Below are 24476 nucleotides of genomic sequence, written 5' to 3'. Positions count from 1 at the left end.
AAAGGAAATTAAAGAATTCGTATGATAAGATTTGAAACCGGTTAAGTGCCAGTCAAACTCGCGACATTGAAGGTTCCGTACACAGCCTTATAAAAAAGCCTTTAATTAACCTTGTGTTTATTTTTCATTATAGCGGCAACAGAAATGCATCGTCAGAGAAAATTGTAACTATTTACCTAGCAAGGTTTTTGAGATACAGTCTGGTGACATCATACATCGTTAGTAATAGGGTTCTATTTATACCCTTAGATAAAGGAACACTTAAAAAACTAAAGACATCTACTACAGCAAGGATTAAGTTATATCTTCTCCTGATGATACGAAACCGATTGCCGACATAAAGCAACTTGAACGGCAAGACATAAGGTCGCACAATGCTAACTCAAAATTTACAACTTCTTAAATGTTGGGAAGCTGTTATTTTCTCCAAAAACAATTGTGGTCATTTTGTAAGGTAACATCTCTTTGTTCGCCCGTGTGGTCAGAACAATAGGGATTTGACCACAGAAATGTGCAGTAGCTAATGATTTTGTTGTCCAATAACTTTTTATGTGTGGTAAGTACGTAAATGTGGACTTGCTGAGAATGGAAGAAGAGTATAATGTTTACGGATTGTGTAAGCAAAATACCCCACACGATCTATGATTGAACATACAAAGAAATTGTCCGACAGATTTGAATGAAACATCAACTTTGGAGCTATTGAATTGTATTGAACTTTTGCTGCCGTTACCATAGGACAGCTAAATTAGGTAACAATAAAAATGAGGAATAAGATTTTCGTTAGTTATAACAAAAATCCTGTTGGAATATCTACATTATAGTATTATACCTATTAATCCATAGCATCAAAACACTAACAACGTTTGTCTGGGAGCATCAATCATAAAACAACTTAGGTTTTACCAAAAAGCCTCATAACAGCAAAGACCCGATTGACGACTCTACACGAATACATGTAAAGCAAACAGTGCTATATAGATCACTTGAAGTGAACGAAGTACTAAAATTTTAAGACCCATTTTTCTTGGTGAGCTCGCATTGAAAATGTGTTGTGTCCTACACCAAGACTGTAATGTTTGTGGGACACGAAAGCTTAAAACCTGTTTAGGTACAAAGCTATCTGACTTATTACTGACCTGGCGTAAAAATCTTCGTGAACAGGGTAAGAAGGGTTATACTTTTTTTACACTTTTTAGACACAAAACATATTTTTTTCACATTGTTAGTATGATACTTATGACAAAAAGTTCTATCTACAATCATGAGTTCATATATGTCTACGTAAGGTCAATAAAATAAAGGTTAAAATTAGCTCTTTCTTGTAATGCAGTCATACGTTTAATTGTCTAGTGCATTTATTTTTATTACAGTAATGTGACTTAAAGGATCTTTACAGAAGTGCTAATTTGCATTGTAAAGTCTGCTATTAGAATACGTAGCACTGTGCATTCAATTTTTGAGATCACTCTAGGCCTTCCTCACTGACAACCCTGAGAAGAAATGTCGAAACAAACTCAAACCCATAGTCTCTACCAACGACTCTACAAAGATAATTCAAAACAACAAAATCTAGGCTTATTGCCCTCACCAAACTATAACTTACGTCCAACAATAATTTTAATAATGTTCTTGTAATAAGGAATTTGTTTTAGTTATGTGCTATGCTTGACCAGGCTTGCCAAACGAGGAGAATGACTTATTGTTTTAGTCCCAAACTATGCATTAGCTACTGACGATAATTATAGACGTTTGTTGTCTCGAAAGACTTATTTACAGCTTAAAGGAATCTTGCATTTCAAATCGTAAGGTTGTTTCTAAAAGCTTCCGTTAGGGACAGTTATAAATTGGCAGAAAATTCTCAGTAAAATTGGCAGAAAAAAAATATAATTGACAAAAATTAAATTGGCAAACAAAGAGTAAATTCCCATTTGAAAATTAAAAATAAGATTGCATTGGCGATTAATTTCTTTTTTGCCAAATGAGTGACAATTGCAGTGATCTAAAGATTTTAACAATACCCCGTGACCGTTGAAATCATAACAATCATTCTGTCTGGATAATTATACACGAAGCAACTTATTATAGATCAGCTATGCACCCAGTGTAAGATCAAAAATTAGAAAAATGTCCAAGACAACACATTCTTTACCAATGAATACAAATTATGATCGACAATTACAAAATTCCATCAATCACCAAAACACATCGTTATTAAATTAAGATTCCAAACAAAGTATTGTGAAGTACAAAAATTGACGGAAAATAAAAAGAGTTGGTTTTAATCGGTCAGACAGAGTCGATTACCTTGATTAAAAGGGATCTTCATAAATATTGGAAACGAAACGCTTGAGGCAGTGTTCTGACAATCTTGGATCGAGATTAATATTACGGGTACATTTGTATCTGTTACTTTTTGTTGTATATCCCAAATGTAGGATAGAGTGTCCTACAACTGACATTATTGCAGTGTTTTTTTCTGCAATAAATCTGTACTGATTGCAATCCTAATTGTAGGAGTTTTTTTTACTGTTGGGTATGAAAATGAATGATGTCAGAGAATAACATATTAGCTATTTAGTAAATAGACTATATTTAGCTAGATCGATATTATATTAGGTCCTACTAATTTCTGTAAATTTATAAATGCTTTAATGTGCTATTTCTTGCCAAAATCCGCACAACCCACTTACAAAACGATAAATAATATTCAAATACTGTCCCAATAAAATTAATCATGTCATCTATTCAAGCAGCACCAATAAATTAAATGTTGCAAAAACCATCAATACATTTGCACATAGATTTAAATAATATAACCACAAATTACAATAGCAAGCTAACAAGCGGTAATATTTCTACGACACTGCAAAAACATAGGCCAATCACTCAAGCTAAGTCACAAAACATTCATCACATCAGGTAGCAAAGACTAGCTTTATTTGACCTTATTGTTTAAACAAAACAAAAGACGCCATGACAGAACAAAGAAAAGCAATTTGTTATCAACAATATCGATGGCGGGTACCAGGCGCACAGGAGCGGCGAAGAGGTAATATACAAAATATAAGAAACACAAATTAATAAAATCTTGGGTCCGTCCGCGAGCGAAACCCGTTTCCATGAGACACGTGCAGCGGCCGACCGGTGTGCATGCGCGAGTGAGACAGACGGTAATGCTGTCTCACTATTGTGCACCGGTCATCATAATATGGATCGTGCAGTTTAAGTTCACAAGGCTGTCTTTAAGTCTTCGAAGGGCGGCACAACATAAAACTGCAAAATCACCCAACTTCAAGATCATTTGATTACATCGTTTTGATGCGACTAAATTATCAAATTCATTGGAAAAGCTCATGCAATGCTACCCAAATCCCATATGAGTTTTGTCAAGCTTTGCCTGGGGTTTTTCATTTCTGTTAACGGTGTTTTCAAATTACATTAATGATAACTTTACATCTACTTTCAACGCCAAAATAATACAAAAACAGCAGTAGCAAACAAAAGTCGAAAATCAATAACTCAATTTCAGTTTCCACATAAAATATCAAAAAAACAACTAAAGTAATATCCACACAAATCCATCGCAATGCACACTGATAGGCGAGTGTTTTTTTGTCTTATCCACACTGGATGCGTAACACAGGTGTCCCTGGCTTACGCCTATTTACAATATCACGGCTACCCATAGTATTATTCCCCGCCATATTTACGAGGGGAAATGGATTTCGAAAGATGTACTGACCGTTGCGACAGGTTATTTTGATTTGAGTTTAAGGTTATGAAAGTTACGAGAAAGATTGGTAGGGAAAATTGATAGATTGATACTTGTAAGTAAAGGGATTATAATCTGTGTCCTATGTATGGCTGTAATAATATTTGAGACTGTGATAAAGTTCAAGAGTTTGATAAAAAATGTGGAGTCGATAGTAAAAGACAGTAAATGCCTCATTTTCTGTCAAGTCCTACGTTTTTATTCCATAATGAAGAGATAAATTTTAGTGTTCTTGAACAATGTATCAAAGTTCGTGTGTAGCAATTTTATGAGTTAAGTTTAAGCTACGTACGTACCTAGGTTTTAAGGTTAACCAGATTTATGGAGACACAAAATTGAATCAAAAGATATTTTACCAAAAGTTTGAATCTATTTTTAGCTGCATTAAATAATATTTTTTATTATAAATCTTTACTGTATTTGCAATAGAATTCATAAAGACCCAGAGATTAAGCTATAGGAATATTTTATTTAATATTTACAACCATTTTTACGTTTCACTCTTCTAACTCTACTCGCACGTACATAAACAACTCGGCAACTGGCAGAGCGCCTCGTTGACAATTGCCCAACATTAAACTTAATATTTCACTTAAAGACAATAATTATTTGTCTACAAACCAGTTCGTCTCGTTCCAACTTAAGCTGTAGTTCCACTGCGAGGTCTTAGCAATAGTATATCAATACTTGATTTACGTCTGTCGTAAAACTGACCATTTTACTGCCTCGGCTTTTGATGCGCTACTTCTATGTTTACTTTTGAGTTTATAGCTGTAGTTCTCATTGATTTTGTTGTGGTGATAGTGGGAATTGTTATGATATAGGTTTGGTTAGCGATGGATGTAATTTGGTGAGTAGTATGTTAGTAAGTGGTAGAATGAGTTGGTATTTGGTTTAGTAGAGAGGTCTGCTACGGCTCTCTTTAAATTAAAATTTTCTGGAATACGTGATAACTATATTATAAAGAACGAAACGTGAAAATTGTGAAGGGCAAGGAGAAACTCTATCTTTGTTATCTTTATCGTAATTTCTCGAAATATTAGTCCAAATTCAAGTCTCTGTAATTCTCAGGTACCAAAAAGAAGAAAAACTTTAATATTGAGAATTCTACCATCAAGTCGTTTTAATGAAACCCACGACGATCTCCGACCGAAGACTTGCACAAACCCACCATTTAAACGTTTCCAGTGAGCGCTGTTAGCTGCCATTAGTTAGAATTACATACGAATTAGCAAATTTATGTACCGCAAGACAGAGTGATGAAATTAAAACCGTTTTGATCTAAGTAGGTACTGCTCCTTTTTTAGTTTTGGATCTCCTTTTTTCAACTTCAAAATTAATTTTATTTGGAATTTATTTCTTGATTTTAAGAGGTCAACCCTCTTAACCTAACCATTTAAGTATCATGTCTCTAGGGCTTTTTAATATTTTTTTATAACGATGTGTTGCGGAACTAAATATCGCAAGTTTCAAACTGCAATATCAAATTCTACTAGCGTTTCAACCCTGTGCACACCACTGGCGAGATACCCCTTGTTGAACTATTTTCTTTTTCTCAGTTGCATAAAGCTTACTTTTCTTTCCCCTTCAGAGCACCGGACTCTACTCCACCAACAGATATCCCAATCATCTTAAAAATACCGTAAAAACCGGGTTCCCACTTCACAAATTCAATTCAGGCACTTCATCATTTATCTACTTACACCAACTGTCCAATCCTTTTGTATAGTCATAAACAAACCCAAAAGATTGTCACACCTGACCAAAACATCCAACGATCAAATTACCTCAACGATTATTCCCACAAATCATGTTACCTTGACCAGTCCATGCCCATGATGCTTTAAAATCATTTTGTTTCGTCTCACGAGTTTCAATAGTTTAAAGGATTATTTCAAAAGGTTTCGATGACTAGACATGAATGGGAATTGCTTCAACGGCTCAATGATTAATCGTTTGTTGATTCCGAATTTAGAATCACGTTTGGGGAGATTGAAATGTAACTTAATGTGTCAACTTGACAACGCTCTTGGGATCCAATATCTGATTATTTTAGCATCCAAGCATCTACCCCTTACTAGGTCATAGCCATCGTGATGGTTGTGCCAGAAGCCTTTGGCCTTCTTGTTTATTGAAATCAAGCTTCAGCTTTTATGTAAACTGACTTCAAGATGTCAACTATTCATTTAAATACTCTAAATAAGTCCAATAGTAGGATAAGCAAAAACCTCTTCTAACTTCGCCTGAGGCAAAAGCAATCAAGTGTAAATGTAAAGCCGACCGCAAACGTAACTTGGTCGTATTAGTACCACCAGGAGACCTACCACCACAATTCAAACTAAAACTCTTAGTAGCGTAGGAGAGAGACAACGCTCTATACCGTATAGCGTGCTTTCTCCCTTCCACAACAGCAATGCTCTTTCTTTAAAAAGTGGTAGAGCAAGTCAACTGCATGCACCTATACGAATCACTGTGATTAAGAACAGGTTTTTCTAACAGTTATATCGAAGCTAAGGATTAAGTACTTAACAATAATTATTATGTATGTGTAATGAATAATTTGTTGGAACGAATGCTACTGTTAGGTTTTATGCGGTACGAAAACTGGTTTCTTAAAAGCTGTTCTGGATATTTTTAAGGAAATAAATACGGAGAAACGAAATTACGTTGAAGGTAAAGTTTGTGTTAAAGTTAACTATCTACACACCAAGACATCGCAAACGGTGAAGAAAAATATCTTGTGGATATCTGGATTCTAATTTTTTAAAACTGTAATTGCCAAGCGAGAAGCATCAAGAGAAGGCAAGGTGATCAATGCATAATCAGTATGGCTATGGGATGGTGCTCAGAAATGGGTCTAGATAGACTGTTCTTTATAGAGGGTGTTATTTGAAGATATTCTGTACCGATTTTGAAAATCTTAGAGAGTGATTAATAGACTATAATACCCTAAATTTCTCACTACGTCTGTCGTAGATCTCGCAAAAATATCATCCGATAAAATTTGCCAGAGACACCTAGTATAGTTTTATTATATGTGATAATTAACTTAATAAGCATTTGCATTATAAAATATAATATATAAATAAATAAAATAAAATAAAATACAAATAAATAATAAGACTCACATTAAAAGAGCTTTCATTATAACCTATGAGACAATTACATAATTACAGAAGTCCCATTACAGGCGATCGAAACATCTTGTGGGATAACTGTACCATCAAAATAGGGCCAGCCTTATAAACTACCAAGATTACTCTGAATTGCACTTAACCTTATAACATGGTATACGTGAATCAAAACATTTCCTCTCAATTATAAATAATTAAATAATTGATTTACAGCAACACAAATAATTTTCTAAATCACTTCAAATAAGAAATAAAGCTGTTTAAACGGTTTGTCTATTACCTATTATTATTGTTAATTGTTGATCCCATTACTGCGCTTCGAATGATACACAACACATTATTATGACCTTACCCATCACTTTGAGGAACATCCAACATTATTATTTTATTTAATAACTCTTGATCTATGAGTGTAGAGTTTTGTAAGATAATTTTATTTGTAACAGAAAGGGAACAGAAGGGTTAGTCATACCTATTTCGCCCCTAATTTGTTCATCATAAAAAATACCATTTGGCAAAATCGAGACATCTTTATTCCTCGTTCTATATAACAGCCATATATAAAAAAATCATAATAAATAAACACTAACAGAACGATACGTATTTGAGAACGCGTTCGCGTCTCGCCCGCCCATTGTATGCAAATATGAGTCAAACCTCAAACTTATTAATTATCATGGGCGAGTACAGCTGGGAATAGCAATTAGTTTTCTACGATCTGTCTGTACACACGGGCGATTGATTTGTGTGTGGCATGGGTAAGTTAAGTCATTGGGTTATGGTGAGATCCTGTCTTTAATGGAAAGACTTTTCACACTTCGGACCAAATTTTTGTAATAAAGATTTAATCTTAGTGTAGGTACAACTTATTTGTTATATTTTTTTCAAAATCTCAATGTTCCAGCGGGTTGAATATGAAATGATCAGACGACATAAAAATATAGCAAGATTATGATGAATACGATTTGCAAGACCCTGAGAGGAATGGCATACTCGAACGAAAGCATTTGTCCAGCATTAGATTCATGGCTACTGATCAACAAAATTAACTTCCTCTGTTCACCTGATTGCCCAAAACCACTTCATTAAAAAGAAATCCAAAAGAGTTGTAAATAACAACGAAAACTGATTAACTGCGACCTAAAACTCGTTCAGTCATTAATTAATCATCCAAATTAACTGTAAACCCACCTACACCTCTCATTGATATACACTTACAATACCTACCTACTGACATACTTTGTCCTTTTACATGTATATACCTACCTAAGATATTCCACGTATACCTCAAATAATTAGTCAGTCATTATTCCCTTCGCTCGCATTACACATCCTCTTACTCACTTCAACAAGCTCTTTTTCTTTTGAAACAAGATTAATGGTTGAAAAATTCAAAGAAAAAATCGCTGGTCTGTATTCGTTTTTTACTTGAACGAGTAAAACTTATGGCTACCGAGCTACGCTTGCTTTCAAATGGTAATTTGTTTAGCTATTGTTGTTCTGATGTATGCCAAAGATGAAACTTAAAGCATTGTTTGTTGTGTATTGTCGTTGGTTTTGGGCTTGTGGTGTAAGCAGAGTTATGGGAACGATTTGTTAGTTTAAATAGTAATAGTACTGTTTCTCATAGAAAGTTATCGGTAGGGACTGACGACTGTAACTGATCTAGAAAGTATCTTTGGAATTTGTATAGAATAGACTGGTGGCTGCCAGTAACAGCTTCAAGCAAAATTTTTAACTTGGGATACCAAGCTACCTTGACACATTATTTTACCAAAATTATATTGAGCCATTTAAGAGTGAAGAGATGACAAACATACACGTGTACACGCAACAAACTATTGCCTTTATGATATTTTGACTTATCTTTTTTTCTGTTATTAATATTAAGAATAACATTTTACTCTTTTCATGGACGGAGAGAACCTTGCTCAAATAAATCAGGTCACAGATAGTGTAGACCACCAGGCACTATCAGTATTCGATAGTCAAGTGTTTAACTTGCTCTAGTGGGCACTTCGTAAATATTATTTGATAAAGATGAACAATCAATCATTGTATGACATACAACGATATCCTATTAAAATAATTATCTGTTTATATCGACGATATGACAGGATTACTCAATTTGGTTTTATTTATTTGATTTTGTTATGTTGAAAGTTGCTATTGCGACTGTCCAGGACAGAATCTACCTCATTTCTTTTCGTAGATTTTTAATTCTTTAAAAAAGGTAATTTCATAATTGTATTGATTCGAGTTTTTTTCTGTAACAATACAGTTATAAAATATTTGTTATACGCTTGCCATATGACATCAAAACCAATAGCAGATGTAGCTTCGGTTTGGGTTTTCTCCGTACCTTAACTTAGATCCAATATATAATTTACACATGAAAAATATTCTAACAATGATCCTAAATTGCATATCAGGGGTTCACGGAAATTCACGTAAATACAAAATTACTTTTATATGTTAGTTGATATTCATATAGTTATAGGACCTTTTGTCCGCATGTGTTACACTTACAATAAAGACATTCGACTTACCCCTATCCCAAAAACTTAACCACAACTTGCCAAAAATACCAGCCCGTATGAAAATTATCAATTCAGGTAGCTGTGGTTACTTCATCCAATACTATATGTTAAGACCACATGTCTAAAATTATCCAAAATGTCCGCCCCACCCGTATTCCCAGAGAAAGTTTATTGATGTGTCGAAAAATTTGCGTTTTTGGCACCAATTTTATGAGTGCGTCGTACCCGTATTCAAAATTCAATACCGGGAGCTGCGGTTTTTCAATTTGGTGAGCACTTAATCCTTGGCATTTATTTATAGTCCTTTTATGTGGTCACCAAAATGTAATTTGCGTGTAAGTTCAACCAAACGTTCACCTTTAAATTCGCTTTTAGCTTATTTTAAATATTCTGTATCGGTTTTACGTATGCCATCAGTTTCTTCGTCTACGATGGCTATCTACTTTCCTGTTTCACCTGGAGCGTCTACTGTCTATCCTGAGTGCCCATCTACGTTCGAATTTATCTCTTTAACTTTTTGCTTATCAACCTTGATAAAATCCTTATAGGGAATGTCTGTATGAACGTCCATTGCTCTTCTGTCATCAACTCATTTAAAATGATCCTCTACATTTTCGATATATTTGTTTCTAACTATATTATTATTTGCGTTGTATTATTGCGGTTTTGTTTTATGATTGTTATAAACTCAAAAAGGGTTCTATGCTGTGATTTGTGATGACGCTGATCACGTAGGCGTTGGGTTGGCTACCGTGCTGTGGCGTAGTGTTGGGATTAGGTGTATCGATAGAATCAAAATTATATCAATAAAATTTTCGCTATAATAAGGTAACACTGTTTTTGTGTGGGAATAGTTATATTTTTTTTTGTCGTTCAGATAGTCTAGTGAATAATATTGTATGCGTTTTTCCGCTTCTGTCCTGCAAACTTACGCGTAACGTTACTTACATGTATTTTTTTTTTACAAAAGCCTTTTATCTTCTCTTCAATGTTCAAGTAAGAGCTCAGATACGTCTCCAATGTTTCTCATTTACCTACCTAATGGATCAACAATTTTTACTTTATGTACCCAGTCGTCATCCTTTAAGACTCGTTTAAAATCATTCATTATAATCAACATTGGTCATAAAATTTTAAAAAACCTTTCACTTTCCCGATGAACACCTGTTTCGTTATTAATCATTATGCGTCTTCATTATCGATAAATAACTGATGTCTGAGCATTAATGTATGGCTGTTGCATATGGCGAAGGTAATTGTCAATTACATTGTACAATACCTACTTGTGGTGTGCTGTACCTTTGTCAAGAGCCTTCAAAAGGTTCTCCAATACTTAAATTTTGATGTTTTGCTTTACTCGGTATTGTGTGCGAGTTGATTTTATTAACGCTACCGAATGTTGGTTAATTTTATTAAATGAAAGGAATGTAATGTAAACTGAGAAAATTAGTCTTTGATTTGCTTAAAGCTGGGCTCAGTGAAGGAGCATTTGAAATAAGAAACTTTACTAAAATTAAGAAGTCGAAGGTGCTATATAATATTAAATCAATAAAGCAAATAAATCAGTAATAATTAACTGAATTATTAATTGAATGAACACTAGATCATTAACTACAAGACAAACGATAACATCATAATTTGCTTCACAAAAAATCAACGAACTCATCAGACAAACGTCATCGAGGGAACGAAAAGAAAAAACAAAAAAGCATCGATATCGGCAAGGCACATCTCTAAAGGCCAGTGACCCAAAAAAGGTACGGAGTGAAAAAAAAAGATTATATTTTATTTTCCAGATACAAGTACTATCAAGGCATAAATTAAAGGTTTTATTATTTTTTCTTTTTCTCGCGCCACGTGTATCGATGTAAGCACGGAGGCTTGGCGACGTGTATGGTCAACAGAAAAAGTTGTTTTTTGATTTTATTTTAGTAGGACAAGGCTTTGTGTTTTGCGCAGGTTTATGTGTCGATCGCGGAAAATATTTTGATACTTTTCACCGTCGATGCGACGTTTTAATTAAGGTTTTTGGTGAAGTGAAGGTGAAATATGACATGTAGGAATGATTAAAGCATTGTATGCAACTTCAACATTATGTTGAAATAATTTTATTTATTGTGCAATAATTCGGGTGAGGAACTTGGTATCTTGCAGTCGGCATAAATTGCAACTTAAAACAAGTTTTTTAAACTCGTTATTCATTTCTGCAATACCTTACTATCCATTAAAATGAATTAATTCAAGATAATCGACTACTGAAGCTTCGTCGTTTTCCAATTTTCAATTACAAAACTTCGCACATACCTACAGAAAAAAACTTAAACTCTAATTCAGCACTAATCCACAAAAAACAATCACTGCTGTCTCTACAACAAAATCACAATTATTACCGTTGAGTAACGTTTAAACTGGCATACTACTGGCCTTACGCGGCGCGCATGTGTGCGTAGCGCGTCTGTGTACAAGTGTATGCGCGTGCGCATGTGTGGAACAAGAAACTCGTTGTTCGTTGCGCGCGAGCTCAAGTACGTTGGTTTTAAATAGTTTTAATTTTCTATTAGATTTATTTGATGTCAAAACTTTTATGGTTTTGTGTTAATATTGCCACATGATTTGGTTGAGTGGTAACTGATAGCGTTAAAACTGTTTATTTGTATTTCGCTTGTTTTGTATCTTTTGGTAGGAAATGTATTGATATCATTGACTTATTTTTGTGGTGAGTTGTGATAAATACATGAGTACTGGTGCTTCGAGCCTCCAGAGGTGATCAGGCCTGCAGTCTGTTCCTGGATAGATAAATATTTGTTTTTTAAAGGAAAAGCTTCGATTTAATTTTGCATTAGATGATTATTGCTGATGTTTTTATATAGGTAGCTAATTCATGGAAAATCTTACCCTGAACTCTTACTGATCTAACTGAAAACATACCTACGAATTAACTGCAGTTAGGTAAACAAGGTGCTTTAAAAGATATAAACAAAACACAACAGCACAAAAAAACAAATAAATGCATCTAAATATATCACTCAGTTTTACTGTGGCTTGTACCGTTAGCAGAAACAAAAGCTCATACGACGCAAATCTTTAAAAACTGTCAAACCTACATTCAAATTTGAACCTTATTGCAATTAAATGTTAAGTTTCATTTTTGTTGCTGGTGGTTTGAAGTAGGAGTGTGGTAATACAAAAATAATTTAATGACAGAGATATAGTCTTAAGATCGTCGCGATTATGTTATATTGTTGAGTTCTAACTAGAATATGATTGTTTCGAAGTGGGATATTAAGGGCTTAAATTATATGTTTATGCTGTACTGCCAGTCTTAGGCTGGGCAGAGGGCATTTTTTATGATGGGATGAGTGACATTTTGAGGTGTAAGATTATCGTAAAATAATGTACCAATTTAGATAAAATTATGTCATAATCATAAAATTAGGTATTGTAAATCGTGTCCCAAATGTAAAAATGGTTTTTAATCATGAAATCTGTTTAATTTTAATCCTTGTTCATTTTTATTACGTAGCTGCAAAATCCAAAATATGAATAAAGTCAATTACACTATTAATTTAAAAAATAAATAAATTACACATTAAAAGGTGCTATTTTAACAGATTACTATCCACATTAAAATACACTTATCAAAATAATATCAACAAATAGAAAACCTCGATTACCAAACCTTGTATAATACGATTTTCCGCCAAAGTATCATTAGGGGTGGTGTAATTCTATTCTATCCCTAAATAATAGCAGATAATACTGCTGTGATTATTATACGCCAGGATGAACATGCTTTGTGTTATATAAGATTATTCCTTATTTTGTTAAGGATTTACACATATTTATTGTGTACTCAGTATGGCTGTGTCATTAAAATTGGAAGAGGGTTTATATGCAAAATAATTTCTAAAAAGTTATTGCTAAAAATATTAAAATAACACAATCAAACATGTTTCATACATGTCATCCATACTTATTTACTTTCTGTTGTTCAAAAGTTAAAACAGTTACAAACATTTAAAAGTCTTTAAGTTGATGACTAAATCTTACAATCGTAATATAAACGTTAATATTTAAAAAACCTAACCAATAATCTCATAAACTGCAATAATCCTATAGAATCAAAACGTATCCAAAGAAAACAATAAAACTGCGCAGACGCATCATATTCATAGCCAACGAGAACCAGAATAACAACTAACCTAATAACTTTAATTGGTAAGTTAGACTAAAATATAGCTAAAAGCAACGAAATAAGCCAAAAAGGTTCTACAAGAGCAACAAAAGGAAATAAAAAAAAAGATCCGTCACGAACATAGGCGAGGGAGAGCAAAAAGAAAAAAAACACAACATAAGTTCAACGTTTATTTTGGTTGCGTCCTTTTCGCACGCTTACAGTTACACTATCTCCGTCTCTGTCTATCGGACCGAGCGTTGGACACCTGTGCTTTAGTTTCCCCTGAGTACCAACGACCTCTGCGGGACACCGAAACGAAACGTCATATGTGACGCGACAGATGCAAGCGAAAATAGCTCTTATGTTTTTTTACTGATGGTACATTATAAAGATATGTTTTCATAATTACAAATGCGTCGTATTTCGAAGTAAAGCAATCATTGTCGTATACCGATTTGATTCGTAGCAAGATGGAGTATTTTTTTTAGTTTAATGCGTATACTAATGTATCGTAATAATAATGAAAGTGGCACACCTGTTTACTAATCCTATTGTTTGCGACTCAAAGGAAGTGTATTACTGAGTTTTTGGTGCAAAACTCTAGGTTTTTTTGGATAATTTTTGCTGTGAAAAAAATTGGGCGTGAGGGTAGAAATTCGTGCTCTATTTAAAAAATAAGGGGTTTGTGTTGGACAGATGTTGTTTGTAGAGTAAAGAGTGTTTTTTTATTACTTTCCATTTAGGCATATCAGGTTCAGATGGAGCAGAAAAACAACATATTCAATGATGTTTGGACTGAACATTTTAATAAACTTGTTTAATAAACATTCAGGCACTGGTGTAGCTAAAACCTAAATAAATCCAATAAAGAAATCTCAAGTCATGTTTGAAACTATAGGAGAGTAAAGGTACTTTTACCCTATAGACCGGAATTATTAAAAAAGGCATGATAATTTTTTTAGGTATTAAAAGCTAAAATAATAATCTTGGTCCTTGGAACCAGTCCAAAAAAACCTTTTATCCATTCGTAATTACTGGATTATCTAATAAGTAATATAGAACATACGGCGTCTTACACTCATCAAACAAGGACTGTTTATTATTGCACGCCCCGGAATAGAACTGGCGACCGTGCCTGTCACTATACCGACGGATTTAGACACGGCACTATCGAGTTTGGCACGAGAAGTATAAATATACAAGTTAGGTTAAGTTTAACTTTATGTTTCTGTGTTAGGCATTTATTAAGATTTTCGAAGTTAGCTAAATTGATAACTCTACTAGAAATTATATCTTTGAAGCATACAATTATAGTCAATTTAAATAAATAAAAGAGCACCAAGAAACTAATGTCTTTTGAATATAAAAATGTATTAACATGGCAACAAAAAGAAATATATTAATTATGAAAAAATATTGTATGTGATCATCTACGTACGCAGTGAGAGAGAGAGCTTCAACTAAATATCTCCTTACAACATGTATTATCCATACCTAGATATATATTTAGCAAGACGTAAATAGTATACTTAAATAATACCACTGTCACCACGACATTTACTGCTTGTCAGATAGTGATGAGCAATCAATTTATATAATGCAAATGGTTCTCAGTCTGTCAAGACATTCGGTGATAAATCTAAAAAAATCTAGATAAAGGATTGTCTGCAGACATACTTAGTATACGTTACGTTTTGGGGATTTAATATTTGAACAATTTAATTGAACGTGACTGGACTAAAAATTATTATTCTAAGGAGTTTTGTGATGCTGAATCATAATTGTTTAAAAAGGTTTTTATACACGCGTGAATATCGAAATCGTTTGAATAGTTTCGGACTCAACAGGAGTCTTTAATCATGACCTGACATGGCGGCTCATGATTAAGGACTCTGGATATGTCCAATAGTCTATTGGGTGGATGGATCAACCGTGAGTAGACCGTTATTCATTTTAAGACTATTTGTTGCTTTAGCACTTCTTAAAATGGCAGCCTTAAAAGTGACGGAGGCAGTTAAAAGGGTTTCTAGCCATTTTTTCTTCATAGGAATGACATTACTGTAACGTGATAAATATGTCTGAAAGAAAGCCTTCTTGAAATATCATTTTTGAATTTACCTTAAATGGTTGAGTTTTTTTACTATATTTGTCCATAACTAAGATTTATGATGAACTTAAACTTAATAGTTTCCACACGTTCTTAGTTGTGAAATATAGAGAAAGGGTTCTTTTTTGTCGATACTCTGTCAACCTCCTTAATAAAATATATATTCTTCACAGCAATCCTAATTTGCATAACTACTATAATTTACTTTAAAAACAAAATTTTGTAAATCAAACAACACCCATCACGACTTTTAACATTTTTGTCACGTACAGCTTGAAGAGTTCATAAATAACTAACAATTTAATTTACCCTGTAAACATAACGTGAATGACGTTTACAACCACATTAATGTCATTCGACGATCAAAGAAAGTCAGTCCTTTGATCCGTGATTGGCAATGGAATGCGAAAGGACCAATAAATCTAATTACATACACGTACGGTTGACAGTTGTTACTAGCGACATTTTTTGCAGAATTGATAAAAAGGAAGGATCAGGAGGAGAAAAAGTTCGTGATAAAAAACACAATAAAGAATCCAAAAATAGAGTCTATACTGCTTATTGATAGTATGGGTATTTACTTAATTGTTTTGTTCATTTTTGCCGTACGTTTCCAACTGTGAGGCCCTTTGCACACAAGACTGATATTGAAACTTTTCAATATTTCAGTGAAGTACAGTGTTTTTTAGATTACTCAGATGTTGACCCACGGCTACTGTAAGGTCGGGCTTGCAGATGAAAGGGTGGACTCAATACATCCATTTCTCGAGAATTCAAAAGACTTAGCTCTGCCAAAGATACGCAGAGAACCGTCGTGCAATCCCGTGGCTTCTAGGACTCTGGCTTTGGTAGTAGAAGAGGCTTGATGTGTTTATGGACGATAAAAATACTCACAAAACCCAATGCTAAATCCTTAACGTAGATTGAAGTAAAAAATACAGGATATCGGAGACTTGCATTACCTCTTGATACCTCTTGATCTATTATACAAACATGACTGACTATAACAAAAGACGGTACAAATTTTGCGAAACTGAAATGTAAGTTACACCTAAATATAGCTAAGTCGTGGCAGAACGTAAGCTAATTATGTCGCGTTGAGTGATGTGACTGCTACAACACAAGTCACAATGATTTATGTACGCGACGAAAGTTTTGACGTGACGTTTATATGCAAATATTTACGGGAATATCGGATTTCTTCAGTTTATTTTTTATACTAATTTGAACTAAAACCAAAAATTAAACCGCGATAAAATCCGTAAAAGTCGTTTCATTTCAATACTAATTTGACTTACCTTGTTTTACTGCCTGGACTTTTATGAATATCATTATTGGATAGACTATATTTTATCGTAATTAAATACATTCACAAGCTATTTACCTGTCTCATACCACAAAATTCCCATTAAATTTTTGGCCGTACCTACCGTGAACGCCGTGCCTCAATTTTTGTTTTAAGTGGCAAACACAAACACCTTCACAAATAATGATCTGTGAAAATGTCATTTTTACCAATTACAGTTCATGAGATACAGCCTGGTAACAGACAGGCAGACAGCGAAGCCTCAGTAATAATGTTCGTTTTTAACCTTTGGGTACGAAGCCCTAAAGAAAGGACAAAAAAATCTAAAACTTCACTTGCTTAAACCCAAATATGAAACATCACTTTTTAACCCTCACTTCACATCCCACTCAATAAAAAGAGTCCCTAAAACTCAGATACATATCCTTATTATTTTCTCAAATTACTTTAAGTACCGACAATAAAATACATCGACTACTAAACTTGCTACTAGACCTTTAATATTCAAACGGGCATAATAAACTCCATGGTTTTTTCGTATCACCCGACACTTAACGAAATAATGTTTAACAAAAAACCATGACCCTACGAGCTTCTGAATGCACGAATACTTTTTTCTTCTGAATAAAATTTGAATAAATTTCTTGATACTATGATTATTCTTTGATTAATGATGGGGATATCAGTATCGTTGACATAGCAAGTGTTAATTCTAATTGATTGTGTTTTAAAATAGATTTTTTTATTTATTGAAATTCGAATCGTGTGAATTTGAGACGGTTTTGTATTCGGTTACGATACTGAATTAATTTTTGTTTTGATATTATTTTACTTTACGGTCTACTTGTTTTCATTAAGTTTTCTCTTTGGAGATCTTGAGTATAACTTTTTATTATTACATATTAATTTTATCATTTAAGTAATGAAATAATTCATATGTGAGTCTAGCGGCAGCTAAAAACTACGCGAGCGAAGCCGCGGACAGAAGCTAGTCAACATAAGAAAATCAACGCTTTAAATTGAATTAAACTTTCATGAGATAGAACTTCGATATACAAACACTTAGGTGCGTATGATAATTTATTTTACCCTATCAAATAAAACTATTAAAGCAAAAGTTTATTAAAGCACTTTCCTATATCCTTCGTAATTAATTACTGCCACCGACAGCAATTCAAAAATTCAATCAACGAAACAATTAAACAAAATACAATCAACATTAATTCTACATTCAAAATCTTCGATATGCTTAGTCTACAAATTAAAACTATAACTCATTTGATATAAGGAGGTTGTATATTAAAAAGTATTATTTATATTGTATTAAAAAGTTGTAAGGCTACTGGGCAAAGTTGATTGACCTAAGGCGGTCAGTCTCAGCGTAAGCATATTTTCTTTTTTTTTTTGTTGACGTCACATAAGGTCTATTGTACGATAGATTTTGATAGGATATTATGTCTTATAAATGGTTTGTGTGTGTTACAAATGACTGATAGACTGATATTTGAATTGTTCTGTTGACCTTAAACTGCTAGAATGTGTATTAAGCGATTTTGGTTTTTGTTTCTCGGAGTAAGCGATTTAGAGTAGCATTATTGCCGACAATTTTGTAAAGACAATAAAATTATAAAACTTGTTGAATGTGACATTACTGTATTAAGAAGTTATAACAAGCTTGTGTTACTAAGAATTATGAGCAAGAGATAAATTTCACCCAGACACAGCACAAATGATGAGCTCAACAGAAAACATTTGTCCTGGGCGGGACCCAAACCCACGAGCTCTGGTATAACAGTCAGGGCCACTAACCACTAGACCAACAGGCCAGGTGACAATGACACTCCTCATTCTGCAAATTCGATACATGTCTAACTAAACTACTCTTAACACAGTATCAGAGAATAGTGAAACATTTGAAGTCCAAAATAAACCGATTAAAAGTAATAATGTTCATACAACCCACGTGTCCTGGTTTTATTAAGTTTTTTATATAAAAACAAACCGTAAACTTGGCGCCTGATAAATTGTCCGACGTAAATGCGACGCATTTTAGGTCGTGTGGTGCAAGTTAGCAGCTGAGAGAGCAACTGTACGATATTCTCCCTCAACCGCTAACAATGACTAAATAAAATTATAATAATTAATTGATTAAAAAAATCTAAATACCCATTCAATGTAAAATTTTGTCAATTTTTATAGTTGTAAATTGCATTAGCATCGGGTTTAAAGCTACCCTGAAAAATTCAGCCTGCTAGCTTATTGGGAAGTCCTTCAAAATTGTTGAGTTGCAAAAATCCAACCGAAACGACAAACAAACATTGGGGTTGGCATTTCGGATTCCAATTTTTGGAATCTGGGTTTCCTGGAGTGTTTTTTCTCCCATCCGTTTGTCAATGGTATGGTAGACTACATAAATGAGATATTACATTTAACTTTGGGAAATTCACATGTTCAAAATATAAAATATGAAAAATATAATAAAGATACGAAATATAAGACGCTATGTACTGTTTCAATTTTTAGGGTATTTTGCTTAACGAAATACAACTTCGTTAAAATTAAAACTTTAAACGCATTTTTTTACACTTTGGGCCACACCTAACCCTGCCAGTGAAAAAAACCGGTAGCGATACAATTTGCAATCAATTCGCATGAGATATTAGTAATTTAATCACGCAATGGATGTCAATTAGCGTCGTCTGAACTGCTGTTGTAAAATCATAATGGTTTATTTTAATACGGTTTAACTGAACGATATACTTTTCAACTTGATTATGTTTTTTGATAAAATTTAATTTTGAAAATGTTTTTATGTCCAGCTTTTACGAAAAATTTGGCTCTGTTACGTCTTATATCCATCTTGAAGGTTTCTTTGCAAATAGTTTTTTGCAAAAGTATTCTTTCATCCATACAGCTGCTTGTTAAGTACTAACATGTTTTGGAGGCATTAACGGACAACAGCTATTAAAAAAATCTGTGAAACAAAGGCAGGAGTTGGAGGAGGAGGCCTATGTCCATCAGTGGACGAATGTGGGCTGATGATGATGATCATGTCGATGAAGAAAGACATATGTTAGCAGTATCATGTATGAGCCTGACGCGAAACAAAAATTCTTCCATTAGTCATCCCATCAAAAACTCCTAAGAAAATTTTCTTCGATCCATTTCCTAGAACAATTTCTTCACAAAACAAAGCCCAAACCAGCTTAACCCTAACCCATATCACTTGAACAAGCTATTCTGAAAATAGCAACCGCTATAAATTTTACGACAATATCCAGACACTATGCAGACTAAAACAGCCGAATGCAGCCGACAATAGCCGAGTGTTCCCGAAGCGGGTAATATAAAAAGTGACGCCAGATGGTCCTGACCTGCGTCAACGTGTTACTAACTTTCAGTTCTCATAACATTAGTTTGGGCTTCCATGTTTCTTGTGAAATGTTAGGACAAGTGTTTTCGTCAATCTGATTTATTTTGGACAGATTTGTCGATCGTCAGATTTCAGTATGACAATTGATAAAATGATGTTACTTATAGCAATAAAGACCTTGCTTTACACAACGTAATATAAATAAATTGAAAAAGCTTTTATATATGTAGTATCTAAAAAATATCAGAAATCTGTTTCAGGTATTACATAACTTTAAATCTTGTGATTCACGAAATCAAGTTCACCATAGATGCATCCTTTCAAACTTGCTTATTATTACTTACACATCTCAATATCTTCTTTCAAACCGCTACCCATCATCATATCAATTTCTGAACCATGGTAGCGACAATTTGCTAATCTGTCCTAAATTCCCTTGGGGCAAATTAGAGGGCGATAACTTTAGATCTAGCATGAAAAGAAGAAGAAGTACTATAGACCATACTTAATTCTTTCCAAGTCTTCTTAACAAGGAAATATCTCCCATCTCACAATTACTGAACCACCCTATATAAACAACTACCGCCGCGCCAAAGAAATGCTCCGTATTTATCAAACTGGAAATAACTTGTGTATGGTAAACAGAAATATTTTTGTTTACTTCGCTTTGTTGAAGTCCGTCAGAAACACCTTCGTTTGTAGTATCATGCAAATTGATTTGTTTATTTTTAGTTTTCGTTTTAATTGAAGTTGATATTAGTTTTCAGTCTGGAAACAGGTATTGTTCTTTTGGTTTGTCGTCCATTGGTATCCATTTATATTTCTATGACTATTTTCGCTAATTGTCAGCTGCAACTAATGTCTTACATTTCTAGCAAAAATAAAGAATCAGGAAAATATAGTACCAAAGCTGAATTGAGCTTGTGTTATCTCTCTTATAGAGGAGTAGTTTTCAAAATCGATGTGAGATGTCAACCAATCGCCATTATGGTTACCATAAGTATCACCTTTTAGCATACAAGTAAACATCGCTACAGAATCGAACAAAGCGATCAACTCAATAACGAAGATACAGCCAAAGTTAATTTTAAACAAATTGCTGACAACATTGTTATAATATCCACTACAATTAAACCCATCTCTCCCAACAAGAACTTCCAAAGTAGAGACCAAATTAAACTGGGCCTATTACGAAACTCACCAATTTAAATTGACCCGTTGATCCAAGTTCAAGACTGTTGCAAATAGATCTTGTTACGCTGGAGGTATTAAATTATTTTATTCACGTTTTGACACAATCGGTCATTCGCCTTACGACCATGTACGTCGTCGGACGTGCGTACGCATGCATATGAGACATATAAAACGAGAAAGCCAATATTTTGCTTTGTTTAACAAAAGGTACTATAGTTAAAATAGTGGTTTATTGTGTTTTATATTGTTGCAGTGTAACTGTTTAGTCAATGTAAACAGTGCATTACCATATTCAAACACTAACTTGTTTGTTTAAGTGTTCTTGCCTTTCATACAATTATGTCTGTCCGTCTGTTGTCTAATATGTATTAAGTGATCAGTCGCGGGTCAGTATTAATTGGTTGTAGTTTGAACCCGAGTCAGTACTTTAAAACGTATGTTGACTTCTTTATGGATTAGACCGATTAGTCAGGTTTTTACTCTCATATGATTTTAGAACTATATAAGTATGTTTATTAGTTGTCTAGTAATCATAACACAAGCTCTGCTTAATTTGAGACTAGATGGCGTTGTGTGAATGTTGTCCAATATTATATTATTACTAGCTGACCCAGCAAACGTTTTTTTGCCGATTTTTTTTTCTAGTTGTATGTAGTTTTAATGCCACATTATAAAGAAAATAAAAACAAACAATTTAGTCCAAAAAATAAAATTTATTTTTTTAGTGTGGGCAACCCTTAACACTTAGGGGTATGAAAAATAGATGTTGTTCTATTCTCAGACCTACCCAATATGTATACAAAATTTCATAAGAATCGGTCGTACCGTTTCGGAGGAGTACGGTAACTAACATCGTGACACGGGAATTTTATATATTAGATTTTAAGATTTGTTATCAATTATAACTTCTACTTCATCTCTTTATTCCCAACTAAAATATTTAAGTCTTTATCAAGGTAAGTACAATTTTCCTATTCCATAAAATAGCCACACCAGTTTACCACAGTATACTTATGTCAACCACATATATTTCTCCAATCTCGGTTGTCGAAGCACTACGTATTTAACAGACGCCTTAACGACAGGTCTGCTAACAGTCGCAAGCCCGGTTATTTAAACTGACTGGATCTTTGAATCCTTAGAATTAGAGATGTCATCATTGAAGGACAAATTGCAAAACGAGATACTTCTACAAGTTTAACGGCATGTAACGTGTTATTATTTCTTCGATGGCTCATGGTTAGTTTAAGAATAGTGCTTTTGATGTTTGGCCGAGTACTTTTTTTATACATCCTTTTTTTTGGGATTTTGACTCTTTTCGTTGCCCGAAATGAAATGCAAACTTCAGTTTAATTTGAAAATGAAGTCCAATCAGCTGAATAAACTGACAAGTTATAATATTAAGCTTAAATAAAACTTGATTGTGAACCAAAATCATGTTCAAAAGAAGTCGTTCCAATATTTACAAGATCCCTAATTTAATCAGACTACCAAAACTTGAAAGTCTTTAATATAACAGGACCCAATAAAAACAGAAACAAAATAATAAACATACTATCATCATTTTCATCCAATTTAAAATCTTTGGCGTGTCGAAAAAAAAAACTCGAAAAGCTTTATTGGGACAATCAAAATGTAATTTGAAAGTTTGATTCGGGAGGGTAAGGCTAAAAATAAACTGTAAACAATCGTAAAGGTCGCAAATATAGAACCTGTTCGGAAACAGGTTCCGGTGTAAATTATGAGATTCAAGCGTCCTTGAAAGCCTGCATCAGTTAATGAAGCACCGAAAACGACGTCCGTGCGGTTGGAATTGAACGTCGTTGAAAGAGACGATATCTTCTTTATGTCTCAATATTTTAATAATAATGTATCGTTTCGGTACACATCAAGACACAAATTGAGATGTAAAGAGCTATACGAGATATTGGATCGCGTAGAGGTTTCGTACTCGAGAGTACTGCAGTAAGATGGTAAGCACTCGATTGAGGATTAAATTTTTGGGATATCAGAGACTTGCACTATCTCATCTAAACGGCTTAAGGTATTCAAACCAAATAAAAATAAAAATTTAAAAACTATGTAAGTGTACAATAATCGAAATCTTTTGCATAACTTATATATTTGGCAAAATGACATGATCATTTTGTTGTTGTGTTGCAACGCTGTCAGCTTGCATCTTTATCCACTCAACCCGGCCAGACTGGCAAGGATCCCGTTAATTTTACAGTCCCTACACAAACAACGCATTACAATTCGACCCAAGTCATCGAAAACGATCGTTGATAATCCATAAATGGTACAGAAATACAGTTATGTTAGTGTGAAAATAACACTTCCAAATTTAATGGTGAAGCTACCTAAAATAATAGTATTCTAAGCACAAAAGATTCCGAAGTCCTTCAATAAAAAAATCAAATGGAATTTTACTAGCACTCTGTTATTTTTGCCATCTGTATTCCATTACAGAGAACTGGTATGACTCAATTTGATAATAAAATTACTAAATAAGTTAATGATTCCAAAACTGCTAATGATAAAACAAAAGACGATAAAACAGAAACCACTTAAAATAGGTTTAAATACAAAAGCTATTATTACAGATCATATAGACCAGGTGAATGTTCCATATAAACACAACGTAGAGGCACATACAAGTACAGGTGTTCCTGTACTTTGATAACGAGATACGTTAGAACCTGTTTAATCTAAGGGTGATGGAGGTTAGACGCTGTGCGTAAAACCGGAAAGCTGCCGTGTCGTAGATGTAGGAATTGATCAGGCACGTGCTAATAAGCGCCGACTAGTTCTGCAACTGGTTTCCAACTCCCCACTACTTTTGACCCTTGTTAGAGCCAATGCCAGGAGTT

At 33.7% G+C, this 24476-nt stretch overlaps 1 protein-coding gene across 1 annotated transcript in view; it reads right to left on the bottom strand.

The window, feature by feature from the left end:
- Positions 1-24476, bottom strand: part of LOC113499458 — a 125775-nt gene that overhangs the window by 37085 nt on the left and 64214 nt on the right. The gene's annotated exons all lie outside the window — the stretch shown is intronic.

Source organism: Trichoplusia ni, chromosome 12 (assembly GCF_003590095.1).
Source record: "Trichoplusia ni isolate ovarian cell line Hi5 chromosome 12, tn1, whole genome shotgun sequence".
NCBI classification, from domain to species: Eukaryota; Metazoa; Arthropoda; class Insecta; order Lepidoptera; family Noctuidae; genus Trichoplusia; species Trichoplusia ni.
Note: the sequence above shows the minus strand (reverse complement) of the source record. Positions and strands in the feature narration are given on the sequence as shown.